The sequence below is a fragment of the Triticum dicoccoides genome, chromosome 2A (genome assembly GCF_002162155.2).
Source record: "Triticum dicoccoides isolate Atlit2015 ecotype Zavitan chromosome 2A, WEW_v2.0, whole genome shotgun sequence".
NCBI classification, from domain to species: Eukaryota; Viridiplantae; Streptophyta; class Magnoliopsida; order Poales; family Poaceae; genus Triticum; species Triticum dicoccoides.
Window position 1 is genome coordinate 396601859 of NC_041382.1, and position 26168 is coordinate 396628026.

The following is a 26168-nucleotide window of genomic DNA, read 5'->3' on the forward strand; positions in this document are numbered from 1 at the left end:
CGATTTCAAGATGCACTGAAGGAATCACACCATAAGGCTGTGAAGCATATTCTTCGATATCTAGCTCACACACCAACACTAGGATTATGGTACCCCAAGGGCTCTGCTTTTGATCTCATTGGATATTCTGACTCTGACTATGCTGGTGATCGTGTGGACCGCAAGTCAACATCTGGCACTTGTCATTTCCTCGGACGATCTTTGGTCTGTTGGTCCTCGAAGAAACAGAACTACGTATCACTGTCTACCGCTGAAGCTGAATACATTGCTGCTGGCTCTTGCTGTGCTCAACTGCTTTGGACAAAGCAAACCCTCAAGGACTATGGCGTCAACGTGAAGAATGTGCCTCTCATCCGCGACAAAGAGAGTGCCATCAAGATTGCTCACAACCCAGTTCAGCACTCGAAGACAAAGCACATTCAGATTCGTCATCATTTTCTTCGTGATCATGTGTTGAAGGGCGACATCTCCATCGAGCACGTGAAGACTGAAGAACAGCTAGCTGATATCTTCACTAAGCCCTTGGATGAGAAGAGATTTAGCAAGTTGCGGTGTGAGCTAAATATCTTAGAATCTTCGAATGTTCTTTGAGAAGGACACACATCCTAACACTTATGCAAAATTGATGACTTAGATGTGCAACACATGAAGAAACGTTTTTCTTCAATCAATGAAGAATAACACTCTAAGTGTGAAGAAATTAATGAAGAATTTGATTCTCAGAACCCGACGACAATTGTACGCGGTGTCTGAAATCATCATTCTTATACGGTGGGTCACGCCACCACAAAAAGTTGAAAATCTTCAATTTGAGTTTTTCCTCAGTTTTTGAAATTCTTCAGTTTTTCAAATTCTTAAACTTTACAAAATCTTCACTGTTTCCGTCGTTTTTCTTCATTGTCTATATATATGTGAGTTTATGTCCTCTACAGCATTCACTTATGGCTATTTCTTCAAGTTGCTTTTTCTGCTAAGTGAATGTGATCGGACTCTTCCCCTCTATGCTATACTCAACCCAATCTATTCACAAATTCTTCATGTGCGTTCTATTTGAAACTCGTTCAAAGTCTTCACTGTGTCCTTGTCATCTGAAGAAATTGCGAACGAAACTTTAAAACAAATCTTATCCAGATTTTAGGTTTTGCCGCTCAAACCGTTCCGCATCCCATGATGCATTATTATATTCACCCACGATCTTACACGATCTCATCTACACAGTACGTGGGTGACACATGTCGCATGAAGGAGAAAGGGCAGGGGCATGTTCATCCCAAAATCTTCGGGCGAACAGTTTTTCACCGTGGCTATAAATACCCCTCTCCCCTTCCTCACTTCATTTACTCCGCTTGACCGCGCTCTTTCTCGCTCGAGCTCCTCAAACCCTAGCGCCGCCGCTACTCCATCGTTGCCGGTGAGGAATAGCTTCGCTGCCTCGACCTCGTCGCCGTTGTACTCGTGCCGGTTGCGGAAATCTTCACTCCGCCCCCGCCGTAGCTGTCTCCCTCTGCCAAGTTAGGGCGTGGGAGATCTAACTTGACGAACTTCACCTCTGTTCATCACAGTTCGTCGTGTTCTTCACTTCGGGTAATTAAAAGTTACTTTTATTACTCACTTTGATTCTCAAACTTTCCTGAAAATCTTCAAAGGTGTTTATTCTTCAAATCTTCACACATATGAACACCTCACACATTGTATGTTCTTGATCCATTTCTCTAAGCAATCATTTTCTTCAAGATTCCTCAATTGTGTGGATTTTCGATCTGTACAACTCTGGAACCTAAGACAAAGAACGCTTAGTGAAATTCCTCAAGGCTCAACTGGTCAAATTCCTCAAAAGTTGTCTTTTCGAAAAACCTTCTGAGAACGCATATGACCTCTCCAAATTCCTCGCACCTACACTCTGTTCACAGGTACTCATGCCCGCTGCTGAATCACTAGGTTCTCATCAACTTAACTCATTTGCAACATTCCTCGAAGAAAAATTGCATACTTCTTTAGAGTGTTCAATTTTTCAAATTCCTCATCTGAAGAATATGGCTGAAGGAAAGAGACCGCAGAAAGGAGGAAAGAAGCCTGAGGTCATGACTACTTTCGAGATCCCTGATGACTTATATAAGAACTATTGCACACCTGATGAAGCCAAATTTGGCAAAGAGAACAAAAATCAGCGCAAGGTGCGTATTCAGAGGATTGAACGGAGATGGGCAAGAAAATGGAGGGAGTACAGATATGTGACTCCAAAGTACATGAAGAAATTCGCCCTCAATCCTCCATGCCCAAGAGTTCCATTGGCACCTGGCCAAGTAGCTGATCCCACTAGCATCAAGAGTGGTGAGGACTTTCCTGAAGAATGGGCTAAGCGCCAAGCCAAATTGGCGAGACAAGCCAAGGAGGCAGTGAAGAAATTCAATGAGGATTTTGCTGCTGCTGCTGCTACTGAGGCCTCGGTCAGGCCGAGGAAATCCATGCCAAAGAAGCCCGCTCGTAAGCCAAGTGCTTCACCAACAGCGCCCTCACGGCCAAGTTCCTCAGCTATGCCCTCACGGCAAATTCCTCAGACTGCCACTGCTCCACCAAAGTCCTCAGCTCCTGTGCATCTGGCTACATGTCAAAGGACTACGGGTTTCTCGATTGCCTCTGGTGTCTCAGCAAGTTCCTCAGCTGCACCAATGTCCTCATCAGGACCCACACTGTTGAAGACTAAAGCAATAGCTGGACGCGGTCCTCAGCCAAGTCCAAGGAAGAAACAGGTCGCATTCCATGTGCCCTCTGATGATGAAGCTTCTGATGATGAACTTGCAGAAATCATCAGAGACAGACAAGTGAAGGCCGCTAGAGCCAAAGGCACATCCGTGCCACTGCTTTTGGATCCGAAGAAAATCCTCGATTACATTGATCACAGGCACAAGGATCCAAACACCCCAATGCCTGATTTTCCTCTGACTCCTGGTCAAAGTCACATGCTGACCCATTTCATCACTCAAGAGAAATGGAAATTTGAAAAGGCAAGAGAGATCAAGAAAGCGTAATACAAAAATGAGAAGCTCCTGAAGAAAAATGTTGTCAGAATGACACCTGAGGAACTTCTCAAGGCTCAGTCTGAAATTCAAGCCCTCAGTAAAGACTTTGATGCCTACTATCCTGATTGGCAAGGAGCCAAAGTGAGATTCGTCAATCTGACGAACAAAATCACGAATGTTGCAGCCCCATCACAACAAGAAAATCTTCAGGCTGCAGACTCTACTCAGCCTGCTGAAGAACATGCCAGCACCGCTGATGACTTTCAGCCTGCTGAAGAAAATGCTAGTTCCAGGGCTGATGAAGAAATACCAGCCGCTGAAGAAATTGCCAGGGCATCCACTAGTGGTGCGCCTGAAGAAACTGAAGAGATCGGGGCAACTTCATCAGTTGCGCCTGAAGAAATTCAACCAGATTCCTCAGCTCCTCCCGCGCCTACACCAACCCCAATTCTTCCTTCTGCCTATGAGGTGAAGAAGACCAAGGCTGCAGAGCGAGCTACAGTGAAGAAAAGGAAGGCATCAGCTGCGTCAAATTCTTCGGCTGCGAAGAAAATGAAGCCAATGACCAGCTCACTTGAAAATCCAATTGATGCTGTTCCAATTTCATCCATGTCATCAAAGGAAATTGTTCCTTTTGGAGAAGACTACAAGATCCCAAGCGGATCGGAAGAAGAAAATCATTCTGCTGCTTCGTCAGAGCAGATTGATGAAGAAATTGAAGTGGACGCAATCCCTTCAACGACAGTCATTTCCTCACCTATGCCTCAGTTCACAGCTGAAGAGGCTGGTGTTGAGGAAATTGAAGATGAAGATGTGGATATTGGATGCACCACACCTGTGATGAATGATGACTTTTGGGAAAGTCAGCATCCCAATACTCCTCTATTCACACCTATCCAACAGATTCCTCAGTCCCCTGCAAGAACTGTCCAACTGGGCTCTGAAGAAACTCAACCCACTCCCTCTGTTCATGAAGAAATTCCGGCCGCTAGTGCTGAAGAACCTGCTGCTGCTGCTAATCAGGTTGCACAAGAAGAGGAACCAGAAATTCCTCAGCCTGAAGAACCTGAGCTCGCGATTCCTGAGGTGGTGAAGCAACTCACTGATATCCCTCTGCCCAAGCCAAAGAATCCGTTCTCAAGCAAACTGAAGTTCAAGGTTGAAGACTTCTTTTCCGAGCATGTATTCTTCACTGACTACAACCCCTATGACTCTGCTCGCATAAGGAAGAGGCGTTTCTGGACTGCTAGTCAAGCCAACTTCTATTCCTCAGTGATGTTTGACAAAGACAAAATCTTCGATCATGAACATATTCCTCACATGGATATGGAATCTCTGCCATGCTTCGAGCCAGTCCTCAGTGTTCTTCAGGATGCAGGATTACTCAATTTCTGCACTGACATTTGCGATTGGAATGAAGAACCTATTCTTCAGTTCTACGCTACACTGCATATCACTGGAGACGCTGAAGATGTAAACTCATGGGTGTTGGATTGGATGACTGAGAACACTCACTACAAAGCACCGGCAACTGAATTGCTTCGTGTCCTTCCTCTCGATCCTCCCCATGACAGTGCATGTTGCATCTACAATGACCCTGAACTAACAAATCACTATATGCCAGTGCTCATGAAGCCCTTGAAGCCTGGGCAGGCCCCTCGAACCAAATTCCTCGTCAAGGAATTACTCTATGTGCCTCGGACTATCTATCGCATTCTGACAAAGACAATGAGTCCTATCAAAGGCCACGACTCAAATGATGAAGAAGTCGTTGGCATCATGAAGAATATGCTTTTCAACATCATTCATGGCGTTCCCGTCAACTTTCATGATTTCTTCATGAGGACTCTGGCCAATGTTGCTATGTCACCATTCGAGCTGAAGCCCTATGCTCCTTGGATTATGAGATTCATAAGGGCAAGATCTTCACTGAATTACAAAGCTGACACTCTGAACCACGGTAGCTACTTGCCTCCCATTGAAGTCCTCAAACGGACAGTTTCATCAGCTGATGATAAAGGCAAGGCAGCTGCTGGGATCGATGAAGGCATTCGTCCATTGGATGGTCAATTTCTCCTGGCTACATCTTACCGTACCAATGACGACTCTGCCACACATCACACTGCCGCAAATACCTCAGCTAAGCAAAATCCTCAAGCCACAGCACCCAGGGTGATGACTGACCATGAGTTACTCCTCAGTCTTCATCAGAAGGTTGATCGCAATCACAAATGGGTAAAGCGTCAGTTTGGTGCACTTCTTCACAATATGACCTCAACACACAATGCAGTGAAGAAGAACCACTACTACCTTCATGAAACCCTCAACCGCACCTGGGCTGTCCTCACTCATGTCTATAGCGCTGAAGAACTGAAGACTATGGGTCTCAAGGAAGAATTTGACTGGTCTGCACCTCCTCCGAAGAAATTCAAGAGGGTCAAAGTTCCTGATCTGGTGGCCAGCTCTTATTCTTCATCGCGTGACACCGATGAGTATGAAGATTTGGACGACACTGCGGCAGGCCCTGCTACAACAAACAACCCCGACAACGCTAGCGCTCCTCCATCAACTTGAAATTCTTCAGGGGCGTTAGTCCTCAGTTTCAATCCTTTTGGTCATTTGATGACAAAGGGGGAGAAATCTGAGTTAGTCTTCAAGCGGGACTATATTAAGGGCGTTTTTTTCTAAGTTACAACTCTCGTTCTTACAAAACTTTTATTGGATCGAGTTGTAATCTTAAACCCGATGGTGCTCTGATACTTTTGGATGGTGCTCTGATACTTTTGATGCACTGTGCTCTGATACTTTTGATGTACCATTCTGCATGCTTATTCCTCATTAATATTATTGCATGCATGCTGAATTTCATCAGGCACCATATTTCATCATGCATTTCAAATTCTTCATATTATATATCAAATGCGTGTATGAATTACAAGATATAGGGGGAGATCTCCATGATACAACTCTCAAATGTGCATTGCCTCAAACGCAAATTCCTCACTATGCACATCTTTAGGGGGAGTTCTTCTATATCTTGCAATCAAATTCCTCAATATCAGTATTTACACTTCATATGTTTATCCCCGTTGAAAACTTAACCTATGTTGTCATCAATCACCAAAAAGGGGAAGATTGTAAGTGCATCTAGTGCCCCTTAGTGATTTTGGTGTATTGAAGACTTATAGGTTAAGGGACTAATGCGTTTGTGAGTGTACACAGGTCTATAAGTCTATGAGGAGTTTGATATTTACAGAGAAAGTCGACCCCTAAAAATGAAGTTCTTCGACTGAAGACTTTGATATTCTGAAGACTTTCTGAAGACTTTGAAAGTGAAGAAATTGGTGTGACCTTGAAGACTTGATATTCATTTGATGAACATGAAGCGTGAATTCTTTTGTTTTCGTAGTTTCATTTTCTCTTTCTTGAGTCATAGGAAACACCGTACTGTTAAAGGGGGTCGAGGAAATACTAAGGAAAATTTTCCATGTGATGCTCAACTCAAAATCCTACACCTACCAATCCCTTCGAGTGAAGCCATTGGAAATCTCATACAGTTCAGTCAATTTCTTCAGTGACAGAGACGCAGTTCTTCTGGTCACTGACGACTTTGCTCTGACTGAGGAGTTAGGAATTCGCCAGTGCGAATTGCCTAGACAGTGAGGAACATGATAGCCCTGAGGAATTTGAGAGCCAAATTTCCGACCGTTGTTGTGCTGCGCGCCAGCTGTCCCAAAATATCCTATCCACCTAACGGTCATATCATTGAAGGGCATTTATGTCTTATCATGTCGGGCTGGTCCCTAGGCTATAAATAGCCGCCCCCTACAACCACTAGCTGGTTGGCTGCTCCGAGAGAACTAGACACTTGTCATTTGAGAGCAACTCATCCTCCGAGGACTTTGAGCGAAAATCATCAAGTGAGGAAATCCCGAAACCAAACCCCCACAAACCCAAAGTGATTGAGCATCACTGAAGAAATTGATCCTGCGTGGATCCGATGCTTGTTACCTTTGAAGACTGTGCTTCTTTCAGACGGTTAGGCGTCATGGTCTAGAGCATCCAAGAGGAATTGTGGATCGCCGAGTGACCAAGTCTGTGAAGGTTTGGAAGTCACCTGAAGACTTACCACGAGTGATTGGACGAGGTCTGCGTGGCCTTAGTTCAAGGAGAATACGGTGAGGACTGGGTGTCCTGAGCTGCATGCTCAGTGACTGGGTGTCCGGGACTGCGTGTCCTCGAGTTTAAATTCTCAGCCGCTCCAACCAGACATACAACTGAGACAGCAGTTGGAACTGGTTTACCAAATCATTGTCTTCACCAACTAACTGGTTCTATTTCCTCAACCCTTTCATTTCCTCATTACTATGTTGAGTGTTTGTTCATATATGTGCTTGAAGACTTTGACTAAAGACTTTCTCAATTTCCTCAGTTCAATTTCTTCAGTCTGTTTGTCTTCATCTTGTGTTATCCTGTGATTACGCTTTCTGTACTCTGTGCTAGTCTTTATTTCATCTTGATGACCATGCTTGTAATCTGCTTTGCTTACTTCTAAGTACTTATTCTGCTGCAAGTAGTTCTTCACTAAGGAATTTCCTCACTGGCAAATTCCTCAGTGAAGAATTCATAAAAATCGCCTATTCACCCCCCCTCTAGTCGATATAACGCACTTTCATTTGTGATGAGGCAGAACAACAAAAATGGGCAGCCATATCAATGTGTGTGTGATATACAGCATACAGTTCGCTCCGATGATCTGTGTGCTATTTGGGAATGCAACATAAACGGTCAGCCAGATCAAGGTGTGTGTGATATACGGCATAAGGTTGACTCAGACAAACTATTTTGGATTAGGGAAGAGAACAAAAACGATCCAACTTAACAAGATATGTGTGATATGCGGCATTTGCGATGAGCCAAAAGAACACAATTCGTGTAAACAAGATGTGTGTGATACGCAGCAAACAACCCACTCGGATGAACTGTTTGCGATGAGAAATTCTAACACAAATGGTTACTATAGTAAGTTCATGTGCGATTCTGTTCGTACAAAAAACTTTGAAAAATGCAAACTAGTTACTTGCGGTGGCTAGGAGTATCGCACATGATGCGTCTGCGAGTACTCATGTGCGATGATTAGTAAGTACACATAATGAACGGACACAAGGGTGATATGTTGATCATGGAGTCTAAGAAGACCATCGTCGGAAGGCCGCCCGCTCATCCTTTTAGCCTATATTTTATTATAATTGTATGCATAAGTAGGTCCTGAGTGTTTTGGGCCTTGCCGCATGTGGCATTCTAAATTATCCTGAATATGTAACACAACTATTAATAGTTGCCATTGTAAATTTGCCTCAACGGTGAGTAGAGCGCGCAGGGCCGCCAGAGCGGCGCGCGCCACGGCCGCCTCAATGGTGAGCAAAACACGCGGATGGACGCAAGCAGACATGTCGCGGCCGCCTCAATGGTGAGCAACCACGTGGTGAACCTTCTGGCACCCCGTGGGAGACACGACGGCGCATCCATAGGACACGATGGTGACATCATGACCATGTATGATAGTGGGCAGACACGTACACGTCCATCCGAGAACAAGGGCCTACGTTTGGGCTTCTGATGAGTGGCATATAGTTGATCCAAAAGAATTGTTTGCGATGAGATAGAACAACATAAACGGGGCTTTGTAGGCCCAGAACCATCAATAAATTTTGATTTTGTTTCTCGCCACATTGCAGATTACACTACAAAGAAAAGACACATCCGTGACATTTTGGGCCGAATGACTTTTTTTCTGTCGTGCTTATGACACTTCTATGACGATAATTGTGACACAACTTGGTATCATCATAGATGTGGTGGGCTCCACTTCTATGACAAAAACACATGACAGAAAATGGGCTTTTCGTCCTGGGCAGGCCAGAGACGCAGCTGCATGACATTCTTTGGGTCGTCCATGATGGAAAAAACCGTGGTAGAAGCGAGCGCGAGGAAAATATCGAGGAGCTCCCAGTTACGGTGGGTGGTCGGGGGCTGAGCGATGCACGTTTCTCTCGTACACGTACGTGCGTGGGTGCAAGGCGTTGGGCTCTAACTGAACCCGAGCGAGGCGTTCGCCTACTAAACATGAGCGATTGCACTGCAGGCTACGCGTTACTGAACCCGAGCGATTAGTCGATGGCTGTTAACAAAACTCGATGAAGCGATTCCTTCGCTACTACTGCTAACTGAAGCCGATCGAACTTGTTGCCTCTTGATGAACAGTGAGCGTTGTCGGGGTGGTTGTATGAAAAGTTCTCGGTGGGGGGTGGATTAACAGGACCCCGTGATAGTAGATGTCGTTGTCGCTGGATGAACAGGAATCCGATTGAGCCGGTTGGGGGTGGATGAACAGAACCCTGTGGAGGGCTGGATGAACGGGACCCCGTGGAGGGTGGTTGAACAGTAGCCGGTGGAGGGCTGGATGAACAGTAACCTGTGGAGGGGTGGTTGAACAGGATCCCGTGGAGAGGGCTAGTTGAACAGTAGCCGGTGAAGGAGCGGTGGAGGCTGGATGAATAGGAGCCCGTGGATGAACAGTGGCTGGTGGAGGCAGGAGGGGAGACGTCGTGGATGAACAGTCGTAGGTGGAGGCTGGAGGAGGTCGATGGTGGATGAACAGTAGCCCGTGGAGGCTGGAGGAGGTCGACGGTGGAGATGAACAGTATCCCATGGAGTCCCGTTTTGCAGTACGCCACACCCCTCCCGATGAACAGGACTGCCATTTTGGCCGTAGCGCTCCAACACAAGTCTGTTTGCTCCGTTTTGCGGTACGCCACACCCCTCCCGATCAACAGGACCCTGTTTAGACCGTAGGAGGTCCAAGAGAAGTATGTTTCCCCCGTTTTGCGGTAGGCCAGACCCTCCCGATGAACAGGATCCCGTTCGACTGTGGCTAGTCGAACACAAGGCCATTTCCTCCCTTCTGCGGTATGCCAGGCCTCGTTTCGATCGGTGTTCTGTCCAAGCCGGTTGGCTCCCGATGAACACGACGTATTCCATTGCCTCCCGATGAACACGACACATTCCGTTGCCTCCCCATGAACATGACGACCCAGTTTCTCCGTTCCGACCCAGCGGTTGGCTTCCGATGAACTGGATTAGTCGATGTATGCATTAGAGACCCCGCCCATATGTACATATGTAGCGGTATTTACTATGTTGCAGCGTGGCCGTACGTACGTGTACATAATATAGACGGGACTTCGTGACATGCTACATCGGCGCCTCTACTTCAACATGTGCTGCTCCTTACTCGGCCACGGTACGTCGCTGCAGAGACACCGATCGACTGCTATGTACGTACACGTTCGCGTCCGGACAGATAACACTACCTTCGATTCAACCTGGTGGGTCCCAGCTGTCAGCGGGTAAGAAGGCAGTTCCTTCCGCGCGAAGATAAAGTCGGTGGGTCCCGGCTGTTAGGGGGGCGACTTTTTTTCGTGAAATACAGAGGCCCTTCCGGTAGGTCCGAGGTGTCACGTGCCGGAATCATTATTTTGCGCGTAATAAGGAGGCACTTCCTTGCGTGCGGCCATGGACCCAGTTGTCAGCCTCTCCACTTACAGTCCTTTTCTGATGGTTGTCATTCATTGACCGCGTTGACGACGTCGTACTGCCCGAGAGCACCAAGGTGGTGGACGATGGCGTGACCTAGGAAGGGAACGACCCGAAGCCGGGGAATATGCAGCAGTGGATGCCCACGCGGAGGGGACTACGAGGGTTGACTACTTTGGCTGCGGTTTGAGGCTGCCGTCTCCGGAGAATAACAGGGGGTGTGGGTGAGTAGAGGGAAGGTCTGGCCAGTAGTAGTATTGTCGGGCGGTGAGGCCTGCGCGGCAGCACAGCCAACCACGGGAGGCTGGAGCAGGCGGTACCGAGGGCGCAGGTTTGGGCGGCTAGAGCGACAAGACCAGAGGTTGAAGACGCGGCTTGGCTATTGGATTAACATCAAGCGGTCAGTGCATTTATAATTGTTTATTGATTAAGTTGACAAAGCCCTGCGTATGCATTAACTTAGTAGGCCCACAAGTCAGCCTACAAATATGGTGGGTCCCAGCTAGTAGGGGGAAACAATTTTTTTTGCATAATAAGGTGGCACTTCCTTGCGTGCGAAGATGTTTTCTAGTTTTCTTTACTTCTTCTTTTTCGTGTTAGAATAAAAAGAAAATAATTTAGGATCTTCGTTACAATCTTTATTTTCATGAAAAGGATCATAATAAAGTTGGTGGGCCCCAGCTGTCATGGAGAGGAATTTTTTTATTTCCGCTTAATAAAGGAAGCACTTCCTTGCGTGCGAAGATGTAGCTGGTGGGTCAAACCTGTCAGGGGGAGAAATTATTTGTTTTCGCATAATACGGGGGCACTTGCTGCGTGCAGCCATGGGCCATGTGCGTCCCTACTGTCAGCCAATCCACGTACATTCCTCATCTGAGCCGCCCCCCCCTGATCCAACGGATGGCTAGCCGCTAGTTACGCCGTGCCTTGCTGTGGGCAAGGAACTTGATCGCTATCACCGATGGCTGTCGTTCGTTGACAAAGTTGACCACACCACGCCGAGAGAACCAACGCAGTGAACGATGGAGAGTATTACAAAGGAATGACCCGAAGCCGACGAAGACACAACACTGGATGCCCACGCGGAGGGGAGTACGAGGATTCACTGGTTCGGCTGCGGTGTGAGGCTGCCGTCGTCAGTGAAGAACATGAGGTGTCGGTGAATAGAGGAATGGCCTGGACAGTGTTTGGGACAAGAGTGGGCTGGTGAAGCGTGTGCGGCAGCACAGCCGGCCATGGGAGGTGGTAGCAGGCGGTACCGCCGGCAGTGGTTTGGGCGGCTGCAGCAAGAATATCCGAGATTGAAGAAGCACGACAGCCGTTGGATGGACATCCAATAGCCACTGCTGCTAGAATCATGTCTTGACTATAAGTTTACAAAGCCTTCCGTATGCCTTAGTCGGCCCACAAGCCTTCCGTACGCATCACTAACTATAATTCTCAAAAAAGTAGTAGGCCCACAAGTGAGCATCACATCCGTGGCAGAGAACATATAGCCCATTTGCGATTTTTAATAGTGTACATCCCTTTTTTGAATTCTAATGGAATTTACTACAACCCATTTATAGTCTGTTAAAATTACAGCCCATTTTCTAGCCAGGACAACGATTAATAATATAAACCAACCTCTCAAGACAGAATTCAACCAAAAATCCCACATTTTGATGGGATCCAAAAAGAATTATCCCGAAATTTCGAGTCAGATTAAATATAATTTCTAAATGAATTTGTGTTAGGTAACAATCTAAAAAAATACTACGCACGCAATAAGTAATGAAATGAAAATTTCCAAATTCAAAATATTTTTGAAACTAATTACCTGCTTGGTGCGTTTTTGTATATTTACAGCCTAGTTTTTATAATTACATTCCATTTGTTATTTCTTAAAGCCCATTTTCTTGTTAGGCCTAATAGGAAAGATTTACAACCAAGTGGGGCGAATAATAGCAAGTTGACCTGGGTTGCGTATTGCACAAAAAAGTATAGCTTGGCTAGCCATTTTCACCTTGAAAAAAATTAATATCTGGCTGGATATTTGGTCGACATAAGATAATAGTCTGGGCTAGACGGGCCTTAGCCCGCCCAGTTGCTACCCTGCTCCTCTAAACAACAACAAAAACATCACTCAAGAAAAACTCCGCTTACACCTAAAAAAAATACTACTCGAGCTGCTGGGTCCCAACTGTCGGCCGCTCCTTGTGCATTTCTCTCATTTATTGACTATATAGCTTGACGATGGTGTGGGACTGTGATGTCAAGAAACCAGGAGGAAGCAAAAAAATTATATAGTTGTATATAATAAGGAGGAACTTGCATACGTACGGCTATGGCCCTAGTGGGTCCCTACTGTCATCCAGTCAAAATAAAGTCATCTCCTGAATCTTCATGTTCATTGACCATGTTCACAATGCTCGGCGCCATGGCGAGCGCAACAACTTGAAGACGACGGAGAGGGCCTCACGGGCCCTACGGATTGTCTGATACAGCGCTCGCTCCTCATTCGGGAAGCTCGGATCATCGGACACCTATGAGCACCTTCGAGAGACCGAGATGGCATGAAATGGTAAGGCCGCGCTTGGGAGCTCTGGTTTATCTCACACCTGTAATAAGATACAAGTGTAATTTACTCGTCATTGGAAACAAAACGTGAAATACAAGCGTAATGAAACCGAGGGCCCGAGGTCTGTAATGAAAACGGCATATTATGCGTGTAATTTGAGAGACCAGTGTATATTTTACTAGTCAAAATAGACCAACCAAGCGGTTCGCCCGAGACCATCTGCTTTTATTTACAAGCGTAAGTTTTACAAGCGGTTTTTATTGGAAAACAATGATCCAATCACGGACTAAGATGGTGAGTTGGTCGAAAGATCATATGGTTTCACCTCTAACCTACCCGAGTTGTCGTATGGGCTATGAATGAAACATATGAAAATGAACTTCTTAAGCAGAGAAACAACAGAAGAAGGTGATCTTCTTAACATGCAAATCACAGGCATTAGCCCAACATGCAAAACAATATGAAGCATTATTCTCAGGAGGCACGGTGAACAGCTCGTGATGCCGCATGCCAAAGCATTCCAAGCTCAACTTTGCAATCAAACTCACAAGGCCTAGCATTACATAGACAACATACAGAACAAACTCTGAAAATACCTTACATAAGTCAACATTCATTTGACTATGCATGTCAGCAGAGTAAATATTTACTTCTGAACTAAAGACAGGAATAGGACAAAACGATCAACGTTGCTCATAGAAAATGGCGTCCCACTAAAAAATATCAAATGCATGTCTTCTGGCTAACATCAATGAGAAAAAATCGACAAGGTTTTCCAATTCCAATATATTAAACTAATGTCTTCTTGCTAACAACAATGATTAAACTTTGACAAGCTTTTTCCGTTCAAAATATGCAATGCCTATGATTGTGGAACAGGGTTTATCATCAGTTTGTCATCTGATAGTCCGGTGGCTCAAGGTGACAACAATGATTAATGAACCATTCGATGTATTGTGCATGATGAAGTATTATGGAGGACATGAACCATCTGAGCATTTTGTGCAGTTCCACTAAAATCAAGCTGAGCATCCCTGTGGATTTTGTATTTATATGCTGCAAGAAAACAAAGACACATTAGCACACACATGAATATTGGCCCTAGTGTCAACCCACCAATCGGTGGACTAACAAAGTGAAAATACGGTAAACAGATTACCATACCCAGATGCCCCATCATTGTTGCTTAAAATGACATTGACAGACTTGGAGTCATGTCATGGCTTCTTGTACTTGTTAGGGCACTTTTTTCCCAGTGCACTCCACGTGTTGTAGAGTTTCCTATGCTCTCTGCGGACTAGTCATGTCACCAGCGTCTACTAATACTCTGTAAAGCTTCTCGATCATTCCTTCTGTAATGTAGCGCAAACAGTGACTACTTCTTTCTGCAATGTGGTAAGACCAACTGGACCCACTAATGCACCAGTTTGCCTTAGACACATTGGCTCCTTTTGTGCAGTTCAACTAAAATCAAAGTCGGAATAAAACTGAGCTTTAATTTTGATACCCCCCTAAGCAACAATAGGTATAAGGGAAACAATTACTGAGAAATAATGGTTGATGACTTGTACTCCCAGAAGAAAAACATCTACTTTATCTTAATGTGAAACAAAGCAGGAAAGTAGCAATTCTCAACCAGTGTGATTCATTCATATTAACTGAGACATTATATTAACAATGCCTTGTTTCAACATGTATAAAGAATGACAAAGTAGAAAAGTATCATTCCTAAAACAATGCGACTGATTCATTTTAACAGAGACATTATCTTACCATGTAGAAAGAACTACAAAGCAGGATAATACCATTTGTAAAACACTATAACTGATATATAATAACATAGACATTATCTGAACAATACATTTCTCAAACATGTACTCCGGCCGATCCCTAACAGAAATGGTACTCCCGCCGATCCCTAACAAGTGTTGCAGTTTTGAACTAAGATTCAGTAGTTAATTCTGAGGAAAGTTGGTACTGGCCTTTCAAGACCAAGATTTGAAACAACTCGTGAGGAAGACCTGAAAGATATCTCAACACATATATGGAATTTCGGTCTCCTTTTGTGCAGTTCCACCAAAATTAAGTGAAGCAAAATGTCGCAATAGCAACAAGTTGAATAGATATCCCTGTTTTAACATAGGCAAAAAAGGAATCAATTACCGGCCAATAAAGGAGGATGAAACATGCAACCACAAAAATGGCAATCCCGCCAATACCTAACAAGTGTTGCAGTTTTGAACTAAGATTCAGTAGTTAATTCTCAGAGTGGCATTGCTTAATTTTACAAGCAACATTATATTAACAAAAAGCATAAACAGTTCCAGGGGAGAGTGGGCGCAACAACGGCATGTGCTTCCATCTACTTATAAAGGGGGTGATGTAGAGGTTTATTGTAACAAAGAAACAAGCATCATGTGTGGGTTGGAACAATTTTTGCTTACTTAATGGTAAAATACAGCAGTTCAATAGCTTCAATTCAACATTTATCCAAAATAGTACCAATACAAGTAGCACAACATGTCAAAGCACACTGCAGCATCATGTGGATGAAAGTCGTTACTGACCTTTCTTGACCAAGATTTGAAACAACTCATGAGAAGGACTGGAAACATATCCAAACACATATATGTAAATCTGATCTCCTTTGGTGCAGTTCCACTAAAATTAAGCAAAGTCGCCGGTGTGACATTCAAGTTGAACTGCACAAAACACTCTTAAAACATAAGTGTTTTGCGTAGCGAAGCAAAATGTCACAATAGCAACAAGTTGAATAGATATCCCTATTTTAATAGAGGCAAAAAAGGAATCAATTACTTGCCAATAAAGGAGGATGAAACATGCTACCACAAAAATGGTAATCCTGCCAATCCCTAAAAGTGTTGCCGTTTTGAACTAAGATTCAGTAGCTAATTCTGAGAGTGGCATTGCTTAATTTTACCAGTGGCATTAGATTAAGAAAAGGCAGAAACAGTTCCAAGGGTGAGTGGGCGCAACAACAACATGTGCTTCCATCTACTTATAAAGGGGTGATGCAGCATTTGTTGTAACAAAGCAACAAGCATCATGTTTGGGTTGGTCCCATTTTTGGTCACTACTTATTGGGAAAAGATAGCAATACAATAGCTTCAATGCAACATTTATTTAAAACAGTACCAATACAAGTAGCACAGCATCTCAAAGCACACCGCACAATCATGTGGATGAAGGCATGTACTGACCTTTCATGAGACGACCAAGACAAAATACGATCTACCAACACGAATAGGAAATCCAATCTCATTTTGTGCAGTTGCACTGAAATCAAGCAAAGTTGCCAGTGTGACATTTAAGTTCGCCATAGCAACAAGTTGAATAGATATCCCTGTTTTAACATAGGCAAAAAAGGAAACAATTAGTGGCCAATAAAGGAGGATGAAACATGCACCCACAAAAAGAAGCATCTACCTTATCTTGATGCAAAACAAAGTATAGGATAGTAGCATTTCTAAAATGGTTGCATTGATTCATATTAACATAGAAATTCTCATAAAACAGTTCAGTAGTTAATTCTAAGAGTGGCATTGCTTAATTTTACCAGCGGCATTAGATTAAGAAAAAGCATAAACAGATCCAGGGGAGAGTGGGCGCAACAACACCATGTGCTTCCATCTACTTATAAGGGGGTGATGCAGAGTTGTTGTAACAAAGAAACAAGCATCATTTGTGGGTTGGAACAATTTTTTCTCACTTAATGGTAAAAGACAATAGTTCAATAGCTTCAATTCAACATTTATCCAAAATAGTACCAATAAAAGTAGCACAACATCTCAAAGCACACTGCACCATCGTGTGGATAAAAGTCGACCAAGATTTGAAACAACCCGCGAGGAGGATTTGAACGAAATCTCTCAACAAATATATGGGAATCCAATCTCCTTTTGTGTAGTTCAACCAAAATTAAGCAAAGTCGCTGGTGTGACATTCATGTTGAACTGCACAAAACACTCCTAAAACAAAAGTGTTTCGCGTAGCCAAGCAAAATGACGCAATAGCAACAAGTTGAATAGATATCCCTGTTTTAACAGAGGCAAAAAAGGAATCAATTTCTGGCCAATAAAGGAGGGTGAAACATGCGGCCACAAAAAGAAGCATCTACCTTATCTTGATGGAAAACAAAGTATAGGATAGTAGCATTTCTAAAACAGTTGCATTGATTCATATTAACGGAGAAATTCTCTTAAAATAACATTCATTAAAAATGTAATTTACTTTTAACAATGGCATTGCTTCAATTTACCAGCGGCATTCTTAGATAAACAATAGCAAAATAGTTGTATGGGACATGCCAACACCATGTGCGTCCACACATATAAATGGGTGATGCAGAGTATGTTGCCAAGCAGCTGAAAGGATCGAGATGGACCTAGAGGGGGGTGAATAGGTACAATTAAATTTTTTAATTATTACTTAGCAATTTTAGGCAATAAAGCGAAATATGGTAGTGAGCCTAACAATTGCTAGTATGATGTAGAGAGCTAAGCAAGATGAACACGCAATACAAATGTCGGGGGTTGGGAGCGACATATGCCAAAGGATGGCTTATCATGGTGGGAGCGAGTAGAACATCGCCGGTGCCTGGAAGCGGGATAAGGCGTAGACACATATGCCGACGATCTTTACCCAGGTTGGGGGCTCTCTGTGGAGATAATACCCCTACTCTTGCTCTGCGGGGTCTCTGCATGATCACTAAGGCACTAGTGATACAAGGTGCTCCTTGAGCTGTGTCTAGAGGTAGGAGAAGGCAAGGCTAGCTCTTCCCTGCCCTAGGTAACTTGCTAGTTCTATTAGAGTTGGAACCCTTTGCATGGGTGGCCTGGGGGGCTTATATAGGCCTGCCCGCCAGGGGTACAATGGTAATCGGGCCGGCTGCTGGGGCCCATCTGTCAGCGTCTCCAGCCTCTGGCTTCTTTGCCGACTACTGGGGCCCGCCGCCTAGTGGGCCCCGCCGGCTGGTTGCTGGCTGCTTACTATAGCTGTGTTGTCCATGACAAGGGCTTGGTCATTTTATCGTGGCTATAGTCCCGCTGGCTAGTGGGAGGTTACTTTAGCCACACCGAGTCTCATCAGGTTAATGACGTGCTTGCCTCGGAGCAAGGGACGGCCGCCTGCTGGACGCCGACCCTTCCCGAGCCCAACTGATCGGGCGTCCGCCGCCTTCGGCGGTGTCACTTCCCGGTAGGGCCTGCGGTTGGCAGGCCGTACCGACAGGCTGTCATGGGGAACAGGATTCCGCCTGCTTGGGGTGACGTCAGGGGAGACATGGCACAGTGCCCCGTCGTGTGGAGATCTCCGCCAGTATGAAGCACTGTAGCCATGCCTATATTGTACGTTGGGGACGACGTGCTCCACTGTAGCCATGCTCTAGCTTGTACTCTTGGGGGCTCAGTTGCATCGAGGCCGCGAGGTGGCCGCCTGCCTGACGCCGCCCTCTCTAGAGGCCGACCGGCTGGAGCCGGCCACTCGTAGTGCCGTAGGCTTGGCTTGGCCGCCCTCTGGTAGCCGGCCGTTGAGCCAGCCGGACCCAGAGGGCGGAGCTTCTGCTTGGGGTCCGGCTAGGCGGAGCTGGCCCAAAGTCTTGATAAATTCAGGGACTCGGTTGAGCCTACTCGTGGCACATTACTCCGACAGTAGTCCCCGAAGCCGGTGAGGCGTTGTGGTCGAGAGGCCGCGAAGTCTCAGCATCTTCCCCCCTCACCGGGCGCCGGGAGAACATTGATCTGTCTTGTGGCTAGCCGACTGCTGAAGCCGGCCTCGCCCAGGCGGAGCTATGTGGTCGATTTTGAACTTCAAGGCGGGAAACAGGTGGCGTGCCTGCTAAGCTTCCCAGGCCGCCGCCCGCCACAGGCGTGCCACGTGGCGCACGCCATCCCGGCCAGCCTGCCATCCTACGCCCGTGATGGGACATGACAATGGGACGGGCCCGCCACTACCGCGCCTCGGCAACCGGGCGGATCCGCTGTGCCGAGGGGGGCGGTTGCCATTCCCACGACCGTTTGCGGCGTGGTGAATGCGTGCGATAAATGGGGGTCGTGGGGTCATGGGCATAGTTAATCCCACGACTCACGCCCCGCCCCCTCGGCTTCATAGCCCGATGGCTATAAGTAGGGGGATGGGAGGCGTGCGGCAAAGCTTGCGCGCCCCCTCCCACTCTTCTTCTTCCTCTGCTCTCTCCTCCACCGCTGATGCTGCTGCTCAGCGCTGCCGTGGTGCTGCCGACGTCGTTCGTCGCCGACGCACTCCTCCTCCTCACGCAGCCAGCCGGAAGACATGGCGCGCGAGAAGGGCGGCGACTGGTACGGGTCGACAGTGATCGAGGATCACATCTCCTTCCTCCGCGACGCGCTGAATGCCAAGCGCGGCCTTCGTCAAGGCGCTGGTGCCGCAGGAGGAGGAGATCTCGCCGGCGCCGCGGGGAGACGAGCGGGTCGTCTTCCGCTCGCACTTCCTCCGCGGCTTCGGCCTTCTAGTGAGCGGCTTCCTCCGCTCTTTTCTCGACTTCTACAGTCTCCAGCCTCATCACCTCACGGCCAACGCCGTGACTCTACTCTCCGCCTTTGTCACGGCGTGCGAGGGCTACATTGGCGTCCTCCCCACACTCGAGCTGTGGGGAGCATTCTTCTACGGGAAGCTCTGCACCTCCACTAGGGAGACGGCAGCCGAGTGCGGCCGCTTCGTCGCGGTGCGCCGACTGGCGAAGCGGAACACCTTCCCCATCATCAAGCTGGTGCAGTCCGTGAAGATGTGGCAGCAGTCCTACTTCTACGTCGAGAACGTAGATCCGACTGCCAACTTTATCAACCTACCGCCTTATGAGGCCGGCCCCCCTACCGGGACTCGGCCCACCTGGGGGTACAAACCAAAGCCGGTATCGACGGACGCGGCGGCCGCCATCGGCCGACTCGGAGTGCTCCAGGAGTTAGAGGGCCTCATGGCCTCCGACCTCCTTATTGCCTTCGTTGAGCGCCGGATTCTCTCGCTCTAGAGCCGCCCTCATCCGATCTTCCGGATGGGCGGGCACCACGACCCGTGCCGACTGTGCATGAAAGGGATGCCGCCTGCCGAGGTTGCATGGATGGTGAATGAGATCTCCGACCTCAAGGTGTCGTAGAAAGACTAGCGGTACGGGAAGCGGTCGTACTCCCGCCACAATCCGCCGCCTGCCGTAAGTTTCTTCATCTTGTCCTTCTGATCTGTTTTCTTCAGCCTCGTTCTTGTCGTGATTTAACTCCTTTCTGGTCGCAGATTTACATGTCCGCGGCGACGGCCGCCTCCTGGGGCCGGGCGATGACTACCAGCCGGACAGGGCGGTGAGCGACCTGGGCGACCCCGACTTGGGGGCGGCCGCCCTGGCGGACGACGCAACAGGCGGCGGCGGCAGAGCAGACGGCGGTGGCGGAGCAGGCGGCTCCGAGGAGGGCGGCGGCGTGGGGACTTGGCCCGACGACGACGATGACGAAGATGAACCGCGCCCCACCCGGAGCACTGCCAATACCGGCAACGGCCCCTCTTCTGGGCCGCCCGCCCGCGGCAGCAAGCGCAAGCGGAAGCAGGGCACTGCCCTGTTTGGCAGCGCCCCGAAGAAGCGCAAGAACCCGGCAGCGGCGACCAGGTGGAAAGAAGCCGCGGCCAAGGTGGCCATGAATCAGAGGCAGCCGAAGGTGCCCATCATGGTGTCGGCGTAAGTGTCTTTTTCATGTTTCCCGTCTTCTTGCCAATCTGGCATGAGAGCCTTCTAACTTATCTTCTTATTTCAAGGCCACGCTAACCCTCGAGAAGTCGAACGCCGCCTCGGTCCTCAGGTCAGCGGTGACCTCCTCGACCAGCCGGCTAATTGACCCGGCCGCCGACCTCAGGAGGCGATAGAGCAGAACGCGCCAGAGGCGCGTGAGGAAGAGGCCAACCGACTGGCCAAGGAGCAGGCGGACAAGGCTGCCGCGTCTACTAAGAGAGCGCTGGCGCAGGCGGATGCCCAAGCCGCGGAGAGGGAGCAGCTCGCGGAGGCTGCACGCCATGATGAGCCGCTGCTCGTGGCGCCCCTGAACACCGCACCGCCTCCTCCTGAGTTCGTGGTGACGACCGGAGGACCCAGCGATGATCACCCGATCCGGGAGCAAGAGGGCGGCGACGTGGCTATGCCGGACGTCTTTGTGCCACCGCCACCGCCTCCGCCACCGCCACCACCCAGCGGGACGCAGGGCGAGCAGCCGGCCGCACCGCCGGTGCCACCGGTCGAAGACACGATGGGGGCGGACCTGATTCCTGAGGTCTGCACACCCACGCGTCGCCGCCTTGAGAAGGCAGCCTCAGCACCACGGCCGCAGGAGGTCAGCCCCACGAGCTCGTCAGTCCCCGACACCGAGGCGACCAGCGCCGCGCCCGTAGGTTGCATACACGTGGGCGGGATGGGCGCCCTGAACCAGGCATCCCTTGACGTCCAGGCCAAGCTCCGGGCAGAAGCCGAGGCCCTCAGGCGCTGCAACGAGGCCTTCTTGGAGTCGCAAACCGCCATCCGCGTAAGTTATCTTCAGCTTTTTTCTTTGGATGATTCTCTTGCTTCTCTCGTGGGGGCGCGCAAGCGCAGCCACTGGGTGTAGTCCCCAAGTTCCGGGTCGGCTGCTGAGCAGGCGGGCCGGAACTTTATCTTGCAAACGTCGACTGCTGACTTCATCTGGTGTTCCTTTTGCAGGACTACCACAATCTCCGTGCGACTGCCTACAACTCCAGGGTCCAGCAGCTGGAGACGGAGACCGCCCATCTGAAAGAGGGCCGGAGTAAGCTCTATCTTCCTTTCTTCGCGGGGGGCGCTGGCGCACCCGCGGGCTTTAGTCCCCGAGGTTCGGGCCGACTGCTGAGCAGTCGGGCCGAATCTGCTCAGTATTTCTTTCTTCATTAATTACTTCTTCTCTGCGGGGGCGCGATGGCGCACCCGCGGGCTGTAGTCCCCGAGGTTCGGGCCGACTGTTGAGCAGTCGGGCCGAATCTCCTTAGTGTTTCTTTGTTCGTCTTGTCTGCTTGACTGATGCTCTTTTCTTCTTTCCCTTTTTCCAGAGGCCAATGCCACCTTGCAGCAGCAGCTGGGCAAGGCCAACACCGCTCTGCGCGGCAAGGAAGTGGAGTGCAGCAAGCTGGCCGAGGAGCGAGACCGCCTGGTCTCTTAGCTTGCCGAACAGGCGGAGGCCCTCAAGGCGGCCCAGCTGGAGGTGAAGACGAAGGAGGCCGACCTCCTCGCCGAGTTTGAGGTCGAGCGCTCCGCCTGGGCTGACAACGAGGCCCAAATGACGGCCTACTTCAGCAGCATTGAAGACTTGGTCGATGGTAAGCTTCATTCTCTTGATTTCTTGTTTTGAACTATCGGCCCTTATACAGACCGGTCCCTTGTTTATAACCTTGGTCTTTTTCTCCCTCCGTCCAAACAGACTTCTTCCCGGGCCACTCTGTTGCCGCAATCCTGATGATCGAGGCCTAGCGCAAGGAGCAGAGGGCGAAGGGCGCACAGATCGCTGCTGATGCTCCCTGGACTCTTGGCGAATAGAACCTCAACATTCTGGCCCGCCTTCAGCCTGCTCATCGCATGCTGCGTCGTCTCCAGCGCGTCGGAGCTCAGGCGGTCTCCGCCCTCTGGCCAGCTTTGCTGGCTCCGCGCACCCCAAGTCGGACAGCCGACTGGCTGGAGGTGGCGGTCGGCCGCCTAGAAGCGTGGAAGTGCTCCGCAGCCCGGGCAGGAGCGCGCCGGGCCTTAGAGTTCGCCAAGGCGTGGTATCCTAGGCTGGACTTAGACCAGTTGGCCATGTGTCAGCTGGAAGCGCAGGGGGAGCTGGCAGTTGTGGAGGCCGAGCTTGTCAACAGGGCGGCGCCGATCGCCGACTTCACCGACACCAGCATCTTCGTTCCGGAGGTGGTCTAGGAAGGCGGCAAAGCTCCGCAAGAGTGGCTTGGGCTGAACCCGAAGGACACCGAAGATTGAGCTGAAGTCATCGACTCCAGTGATGAAGGGGAAGACGGGGAGGAGGAAGAGGAGGAGGAGGAGGAGGAAGAGGAGGAGGAGGAGGAGGAGGAGAGCGATGTCGACCTGCCGGAGGTCGGGGCGGACGGTCAGCCCCAACCTGACCGGGCCTCAAACAACGAGCCGTGCACCAAAGTGCCAACTGCTACTGGAGACGGCTAGGCGGGGATCGACCAGCCACCCGTTCCTCCGACGGATGCCACCGACTCCATCCTCCAGCCCTCCGCCGCCCCGACCACTGCTGGCGATTCTTCTACCCAGATGGAGCCCCCTGCAGCCGACCCCAGCATCCAGTCGGAGCCTTGTACCGTGCCAACTGGCACCGCCCAGCCGGAGTCTTCTGCTGCGCCAACCGGCGCCGCCCAGCCGTAGTCTTCTGCTGCTCCTTAGGATTTTATCTATTTTCTGCTTGCTAATCTGAACCCTTTTGTTAAATTCGCACATTTCCACCCGCAGAGTGTATATTAAAAACTTTGTTTGAATGCCGGCCAGAAGGCCTTTATCCATGTAAATATTCTATCACAGCTTTATGCTTTGCTTTGCCGACTTCTGTCTTTCCTTGCCTTTTACTCCTTGGTTTTTTCCTTTGCCGCCCTCCCCTGCCTATCCTCTTGCCAGCCAAGCAGCCGCTCTGCGGACTGCAGCTAGGTTGAGTACTTAGTCATTTGGAGGAGGGCTAGTACTTAGCCGTTAGGGTTGTTGGCAATGAAAGTAGGAGCTGGCCGGCCGGCTGCTCGGCAGTCGGACGAAAAAGGTGAGATGCCGGCCTTCGCTATATGCGTTTTGTCCTTAGTCGTTTTGCATGTGGGCGCCGGTTTGGGACCCTTGCCCACCGTACAGTCGCTCTGCAAGCGGCGGCTTCTGGCAAAGGAAGTGTCCGGCGCCAACACACTACTTGTCTGGCTGCAGGAGGCGGCATATAGCAGAAGGCGGCGAGCCTCCGGGCCGACTGGTCGAACCCGGTGCTAGGCAGAAAACCTATACATACTCATGGCATAATACTTATCTCATAGATAAAGGAGGGTAATCGCCGAGTTCGTCTCGGGGGACCCAGAGTCTTTGTACACAATACAAAAGGTAGTGTGGTACATACCGCTTTCAACTGTAAAATCTCCGGAGGAGGTTTGCATTCCGCAGCCTCTCCGTCTCCTTGCCCGAATCATCTCTCTTGCGTGCTCTGGGCTTCTGAGCGTCGATCAGATAGTAGGAGGCCTTGCCCAGCACCTTGCTGATGATGAAGGGGCCTTCCCAAGGCGCCAAGAGCTTGTGTTGGCCGGCTGTTCACTGGATCAGCCGGAGCACAAGGTCTCCCTCTTGGAAGGATCTTGGCATCACCTTGCGGTTGTAGTATCAGCGTAGACTCTGCTGGTAGATGGTGGACCGGCTGAGTGCCAACATCTGGCCCTCTTCGAGCAGGTCGATGTCGTCTTCTCGCACCTCCTTGGCATCCGCCTCGGTGTACATGGTGACTCGCGGGGAGTCGAACTATATGTCCGTCGGGATGACGGCTTCAGCACCATAGACGAGGAAGAAAGGCGTGAAGCCAGTCGACTAGTTCGGAGTTGTGCGCAGGCTCCAGAGGACGGTCGGCAGCTTGTCGAGCCAGTAGCCGGCCGAACGCTCAAGAGGCTCGACCAGCCGGGGCTTGATGCCGAACAATATGAGGCCGTTTTGCTCGCTCAACCTGGCCGTTTGACTGCGGGTGGGCAATGGACGCTAATTCCAGTCGGATGCCCTGTGTCACGCAGAAACAAGCCAAGGCTCCTTTGGCAAAGTTTTTGCCATTGTCGGTGATGATGCTATGTGGTATACAGTACCGAGTGGTGATGTCGGCGATGAAGGTCACGGCAGTCGGCCCATTCAGTTTCTTGATTAGCCTGTCCTCTATCCACTTGGTGAACTAGTCCACAGCGACAAGCAGATGAGTCATGCCGCCACGGGCTGTCTTAAATGTCCCCACCATATCCAAACCCCAAATAGCAAATGGCCAAGCAATCGGAATAGTCTTGAGTGCGGAAGCTGGCAAATGCGGCTTGGAGTGGAATCTTTGGCACCCTTGGCATTTCTGGACCAACTCTTTGGCCTCTTCAAGAGCAGTCGGCCAGAAAAAACCATGGCGAAAGGCTTTGGCAACAAGGGATCTTGAGGCCGCGTGATGGCCACATTCACCCTGGTGGATGTCTTTGAGGATTGCTTGGTCCGGCTCCACACAGCGCTGGTACACACCAGTGACACTGCGCTGAACCAGCTCTCTGTTGACTATGGTGTATGCTGCTGCTCGCCGTTGCACCTGCCTGCCTGAGATCTCATCAGTCGGCAGTTCTTTGTTCACCAGATATTTGAGGATTGGCTGAGCCCAGGATGGTGCTGCTATTTCTTCTACTGCCACAATTGCAACTTGTATGAGGATGGTTGGGCCGGGAGGTGGTGGGTTGGCAATTGCTTCCGCCTGCTGAGTTGACGGAGTCCCCGGGTCAATTGCTGAAGTCCCCGGGCCGGGCTCTAGAGTCCTCGAGCCGGGTGCTACTGCAGCAGTCGCCGGGCCGACTGCCGAAGTCCCTGGGCCGGCTTCTGGGACCCTCAAGTTGGATCCGACTGCTTCGGGAGGGGCCGGTACAAAGATGGAATCTGATTCTGGGGATGGCTTGACGGACGGCTTGAGAAGGCGGCGTAGGGCGACGCTGGCTGGTATTGCTTGTCGGGTGGAGCCAATCCGTGCCAAGGCATGTGCTTGTTCATTGTCATTTCTTGGCACGTGGAGAAACTCGCAACCGTCAAATTATCCACTGAGTTGCTGCACGAGGAAGTATTTGCATCCTTGGCATCCCAGTCGCCTGACGACTGCTAGACCACCAAGTCGGAGTCACCATAGCACAAGATCCGGCGAATGCCAAGTTCCTTGGCAAGCCGGAGTCCATGTATGAGTGCCTCATATTCTGCTACGTTG